Source organism: Hemicordylus capensis, chromosome 6 (genome assembly GCF_027244095.1).
Source record: "Hemicordylus capensis ecotype Gifberg chromosome 6, rHemCap1.1.pri, whole genome shotgun sequence".
Taxonomy (NCBI): domain Eukaryota; kingdom Metazoa; phylum Chordata; class Lepidosauria; order Squamata; family Cordylidae; genus Hemicordylus; species Hemicordylus capensis.
The window spans coordinates 84,116,544-84,123,346 of record NC_069662.1 but is presented as its reverse complement, the minus strand read 5'-3'; the positions used below and the strand labels follow the sequence as shown (position 1 = coordinate 84,123,346).

At 46.2% G+C, this 6,803-nt stretch overlaps 1 pseudogene; it reads left to right on the top strand.

Annotated features, from left to right (window-relative positions):
- Window positions 1-290: 290 nt before the first annotated feature.
- On the top strand, window positions 291-5,267 carry LOC128331352 (transcription elongation factor SPT5-like; annotated as a pseudogene).
- The last annotated feature ends 1,536 nt before the right edge of the window (window positions 5,268-6,803 follow it).

Here is a 6,803-nt window from a genome sequence, read left to right as displayed (position 1 = left end):
AAATGCAATGTGACTGTTCCTGGGCTGATGTACTCTTGCATGGTTTTTCAGCCACTGTCACAAAGCAAGTGTCAGGGAGTGGGTGGGCAAAAGAGGGAGGGGACCATATACAGAGGGATATGCAATACTAAAAATGAGTATTTATAACAGTAGTCTAAACATAAAAAGTACTGTAAGATGACTGATGCAATTGTATTCCATTTCATGGGCAGGGGCCTTTGACTAGGATCCCTCTCCTAATCAGTTGTAAGAAAGTCACAGACATCTTATTCATGAAAAACAAGTGATACATGACAGGTAAGGCAAGGTATGTTTCTCAATAAATGAGTTACACAGAATTTTGTATCAGACAGAATAGAAAAACTACACCCAGAGTAAGGTTCCCTATCGGTCCAAATATTATTAGACACTTCACATAGCCAAAGGCCTAACCACAAAATATTTAGCATTCCTAACACATGCATAAGCAATACCAGAGCAAGGTTAGATTGCTGTCAAGATCTGAGATCTCTGTTTAGTCCACTGACTGTGTGAGGTCCATTCCAGCTTTTATATGTGCCTTGCATAAAAGTTATTTCTTAAGTAACTTGGTCCGTTTTGGTCCGTCTTGCTAGAAAATGCTTAATTAGATCTTGATGTATATTCTTTGTATCAGTGTTAGCTTTGATTTTGGAAAACCTGAATTCAGAACTCTGTCTAACTATGGAACTGAGCAAGTTGCTCTCTAGGCCAAACTAGTCACGATACAGGAGAGGCATCAATAGGATCGCTTTTTAAAAAAAGTGTTAATAGCAGCTGTAAGGTGGGGTGGATGGGGTCTGGTATGGCTTGGGATCATGGCGGAGGGTTTTAACCTTTCCCCCATGCTGTTTTCCTAATTTAAACCCCAATTTGCTTCACAGGTCATAAAGGTATTATTGCGGCCTCAGATACATATTGCTAAAATGGGGGTTATAGTGTCCTTTCTTATGGGGCTAAAGCAATGGCAAAAAAGAAAAATGAAAGGGCACATCCACTCAATGAAAACTAATTTTCAGTCCCACTGATTTCAATGGGAGTGACTGAAAATGTGCCCTCAACTCTTCCACTGAATTCAACACACGTTTGAAGTGTTTAACATTATCTGAATGATGTCTGAGGATCATAACACTCTCTGTACAGTAAATTTGGTGTAAGAGTAATAATTGTCAAATAACTGTCATCTTTATTTTGCGTCTATTATTTTTATTGTAATAGCTAACAATTCTGAATTAGCTCTCCTTGTGTTTCTTTCTCTTTTATCTGTTATAGCCAGTGTCTAAATATATCCAACCAATTTATTTAGCTACATTAAAAAAAAAACCACAGTGGCTATCTTCTTGACTAATGCTGCACATGTACAGCCAAAGGAAGCATGAATGCAATGGCTATGTCCCTACTTCAACAGCATTGGCACTTGTGTGTGTGTGTGGGGGGGGCAATTTTATCGATCTCCCCTTCCTCTGTAAGTGCTCTGCACAACCTACAAATATATCTCTGATGATCGTGCAGCCCTCAGGGACATATATGCAGTTACACAGAGCACTTCCAGGGGAAGGGGAGATTGATTAAAATCGCCACCCCCTTTGCAAGTGCTCACACTGCTGAAGCAGGAACTTCTGTGTTAGTCAGGATCACTGTTTCCTTTAATAGGGATTTCCAAATGTTGTAAACTACAACTCCCAGAATCCCCAGACCCCAGCCAAAGGCCATTACAGCTGGGGATGCTGAGAGTTGTAGTATAAGACATCTAGGAATCCCAGTTAGAGGGAACCCTGGTCAGGATGTTGGTCAGTGTTTACAATATGTTTGTCCATTATGTTGGACTGCCATAATTCTGAAAATGATTCAGAAATTTGCTATTAGCTCAGAACTCAGCAGCTAGTTGGTAAATGTGGGCAGAAGATACCAGATTTGCCAGTTAGTTGCCAGGATCAAGTCAAGGTAGGGGTGGCTCTTCCATGAGACATGGTGAGGTGGCTCAGGTGTAGGTGCAAGGAGCAGATTTTCAGCTAGGTAATTTTGGACCCTGGACATAATGAGCTCCCCCCGCCCGTCACCACACACAAAATAAGCATCCTCTCCATATTTATACATTTCACCACAAACCCGCAAGTCTGGGCCAGAGTGCATTTGTGGGGAAGGAAGGCCTACACAACCCCCAAAGTATCCAAACAACATCTTGATCATTCGCCACAAGCCCATAGTTAGTCTGCGGGTGGGGTGGGCTTCAGTTCCAGAAGTTTTTTTAAATTTTCTTCTGTGAAATAAGCCACTTATAGGACTTAGACTTTTTGAAGTTTTTTAAATTCAAAAAATCATTAAAAATTAATTAATTGACTGCTCCACTTCAAAATCAATATACAGAATCTTGCAAACATGTCCTACATCTGAGCCCAGTTTCAGAACTCTAGGCCAAACCATTTGGTGAAAGGGGGGCACTATTTACCCTTTTTATAAAAGCAATGGGCAGATTCCTCCAAACAGGGGTAGAATGATGGTCGGGGGGGGGGGGGAATTCACTTCCAGATGTTTTTGTAATATTCTGTCATGAAACAAGCCACTTATAGAACACCCCCCCCATTTTTCTAAAATTCAAAAAAACCCATTAAAAATGGATTCACCGCTCTGCTTCAAAATCAATACATAGACGACTGGGTCTCATGATCAGTGAGACCCGGTTTATACGGGTGAGTGGAAAGAGCGGGCTAAGCCCGCTCTCCCCACTCATGAGCAGGCAGGGAGCCCTGGGCAGCCGGATCGGCCACCTAAACAATGGCCGGCTCCATGACGGAGCCGGTGGGGGGTGGGGGGAGCGGAGGCCGCGCGGTCCCCGCAAGCCCCAGTATGCCTTGCGCAAGGTGGGGAGACCCCCGGAGCCAGGAGGTGGCTTTTTGCCTCCCGGCTGGGGGTCTACTCATGAATAGGCACAGCGCGAAGGCGCGCTGCAGCTACTCACGACTGTAAAAAGCAGGTTTGCTGGAGCACTTGCTCCGCAAGCCTGCTTTTTACCAGGGGTTCTCGAGCGGGTTACTCGCTCAAGAACCACCGGGCTCAGCTGCGAGCCCGGTGGTTCTTACGGTCAACAAAAATCGGGCTAGCCTCTGCTAGCCTGATTTTTGTTGATCGTGAGAAGCACCCCAGAGTCTTGCTAACCTTTCCTACATCTCTGCCGAATTTCAGAGCTCTAGGCAAAGCCATTCCAAAAATATAAAAGGGACCCTATTGTCTCTTAAAATCATGGGGCACTCTAGGAGAGTGGGCACATGGGCCTGGGCCCCCAGGTCCATGTCTAACTGTGCCCCTGTGAAGTAGGGGTACAGAGGGTAGCACACAGGTGGCACTCCATGGGCTTTCCTGTAACTCATTGCCACCATTCTTCCTCATTTCACTGGGGCATGTTGTTAATTCTCCTGCTTTGTCTCACTGGGGCACACCTGTGCCCCCCCTTGACTCCCCAAGGAAGGCTAACTAAGAACATCCCTGTCACCAGTGCCTGGCTTGGTGGCATGAATCTGAGAGTGCTTGTGTGCTGCTGCCATGATCTGAGCACATGCCCATGGATGAGGAAGGTGTAATCTTGTTTTTCACCTCAGGTAGGTAAAGGTCTTGGACTGCCCCTGTTTTTGACATTCACAACCTTAATGATCTGGATCTTGCATACCATAGGGAGCACCTTCTCCCATATGTACCTCTCTGTGGTCTTAGATCTTCAAAAGTGGTGACGGTGTGGCACCAGGAAGTGAACCAGAAGAAAGACAGTTGGTTTATAGTGGCACTGGACTCAGAACAGAACAACATCCATGTGAAGGACACTGTGAAAGTCATTGATGGCCTGCACTCGGGCCATGAGGGGGAGATCTGCCATCTCTTCTGGGGCTTTACCTTCAAGAAGAAGGTAAGAAGCTGATGGAGAACAGGGGTATGTTTGTCTGCTAGACCCGCCACTTGGTTCTGGCTGGAGTCTCAGAGCCCCGGGATGTCACAAACTTCCCCACTGGTGGCTTTGCACCCATGTGCCCTCGTATCAACAGTCCCATTCACCCCAGTGTAGCAGGTGGCTTTGGAGGGAGCAGGATGAGCCACAGTCGTGGACGCAGAGACAATGACCTCATTGGGCAGACAGTGTGGATTTCCCAAGGACTTTACAAAGGCTACATTGGTGTGGTCAAGGATGCCACAGAGTCCACCACGCATGTTGAACTGCACTCCATCTACCAGGCAATTTCTGTGGACCGGCAGTGTCTCACCACAGTTGGTTCAAGAAGGCCAGGCGGCATGACCTCCACTTATGGGCACACCTCTATGTATGACTCTCAGACCCTTATGTACGGCTCAGGACACTGTACCTCCATGTATGGTTCCCAGACTCCACTGCACGATGGCAACTGAACTCCTCACTACGGCTCTCAAGTACCCTTGCATGTTGGCAGGCAGACACCTGCGCAGAGCGGGGCATGGGACCCCAACAACCCAAACACACCCTCCAGGGCAGAAGAAGAGTTTGACTATGGTTTTGATGATGAGCCCACCTCTTTCCCACAAAGCTGCAGGGGAACTGCCAACCCGCAGACTCCTGGCTATCCTGACCTTTCTTCCCCACAGCTTAACCCTCTGTACAACTCTCAGACACCTGGCACTCTAGCCATGTATAATACAGACCAGTTTTCTCTGTATGCAGTTTCATCCCCTCAAGGCTCCTACCAGCCTAGTCCCAGTCCTCAGAGTTTCCATCAAGTGGCACCTAGTCCTGCTACCAGAACACCCACTCACCAGCCAGCTATCACCCAGTGCCATCGCTCATTGCTTACCAGGCCAGCCCCAGCCCTAGCCCAGTGGGCTACAGCCCCATGAATCCAGGGGCTCCCTCTCCAGGAGGTTACAACCCTCAAACCCCTGGTTCCAGGATCGAGCAGAGCTTCAGTGACTGGGTCATTATCAACATCCAGGTCAAAGTTCGTGACATGCACTTGGACAGCTAGGTCATAAGGCAGATGGGAGTAATCCACAGCATGACTGATGGAATGTGCTCCATCTATCTTAAGGACAGTGAGAAGGTGGTCAGCTTTTCCAGTGAGCACCTGGAGCTTGTCATACCAACCAAGAACAATAAGGTCAAAGTCATCCTAGGGGAGGACTGAGAAGCCACTGGTGTCCTGTTGAGCATTGATGGCATTGTCCCCATGGACTTGGAGGAACAGCTGAAGATCCTGAACCTGCATTTCCTTGGCAAACTGCTGGAGGCCTAGAGGGATGCAAAAACCATTTTCGTTGCTCTTGTTGTGGCTTTGTATGTTTTTAAGTACATTGCCTTGTACAGATTTGCTCCAGAGTGTCATGGCTCAGACTTCTGACTCAGAAGAGTCAGAGGAGGAACGGGAGGATTCGCCTGCTAGTGAGGGCTCAGAGGGACAGCAACAGGATTTGGCAGGGAGACCAGACTCTAGAGCTGAGGAATCGGAACAGCTGTCAGACATGAATCCTGATCAGCAGCAGGCTGATCAGGAGGAGGCTGGGATTTCACCTGTCTTGAGAAGACGTCTCAAGAGGAAAGCTCAGTGGGAGACACGCAGGCGCAGGAGATCACAAGAGAGGAAGCAGAAGTGCTGACTCAGGGAAGCCTGATTAGCTGCTGGGTCTCTTGAGCCATATATCAAGCAGTCTGTGATTTCTACCAATGCTGTTAGCAACTTTTGCTGACTGCAGATCGTGTTATATTTTGTATTCTTAACTTTTTCGAGTTCCAGTTTGCCCTTGTTCTGTTCTTTCCTGCTCTGTGCTCTTGTTCCGTTAATTCTTTGCTCTGGTATCCTTTGTTCTTTTTCATTCCTTGTTCTGTTTTCTTTTCAGTTATTACTCAGTTATTGTTAGAGAGGGGTACCTAGTTCAGTTCAGGGGGACTTGATTCATTTACTATTTTCTTTGTGAGCCTTTTTGTTTTCCTTTGTGCAGGTTCGCTGCTACTTTCTGTTAACTCACAGGGGGAGTGCTGAAGGGGGCTATAAATCCTGTTGGGTTAGCCAGGCTAACAGATTTATGACACAGAGAAACATTATTTTTGTTCTGTTGCTTTTTTACTTTGTCAGCCCAACAGATGATTTCTTGGGGTTTGGGGGTGGGAAGGGGGAATGCTAGTTTTGAAATTGTGCATTGTGAATAAGTGACTTCAGCAGTGGACTCATGGCAAGTGGAGGGCTGTCCTTTCCCCTTCTCTCTTGTAGTGCTTTATACCCTCTACAGAGAAAAAACTATCCAGTGTAGCTTGTTTTAATAAAAATCCTTCCTGTGCACCCAAAAATTATTTTTAAAGAGTGGCTCTCCCAGTTATTCTGCCCATTACTCAGGTAAGATCACAGAAGGCTCACAGCAGAGCCTTTTCATTTGTGGCACCCACTCCTGCCTAGATAGCTTAAGGTGGTCCTCTACCCAAATGTATTCCGCTACCCACTAAATAAAGTTCTGTTTTCTCAAGCATTTGCTAGGCTACATTCAAGTATTGTGCTGCTTCTGTGGGGTCTTACTGTTGTCTTTTAGATTCAGCTGTTCTGACATTATATTGATTGAGGGTTTGAAAGCAGTTTTAATTGTTTTTATGCTTTTATAATTTTTTACACACTGTTGAGTGGAAAAGTGACTGAAAAATTGATTGATTGATTAAGTGCCAAGTCATTGTCAACTCTTAGCGACCACATAGATAGATTCTTTCCAGGATGATCTGTCCTCAGCTTGACCTTTAAAGTCTCTCAGTCGTGCATTTATTGCTGTCATAATCAAGTCCATCCATC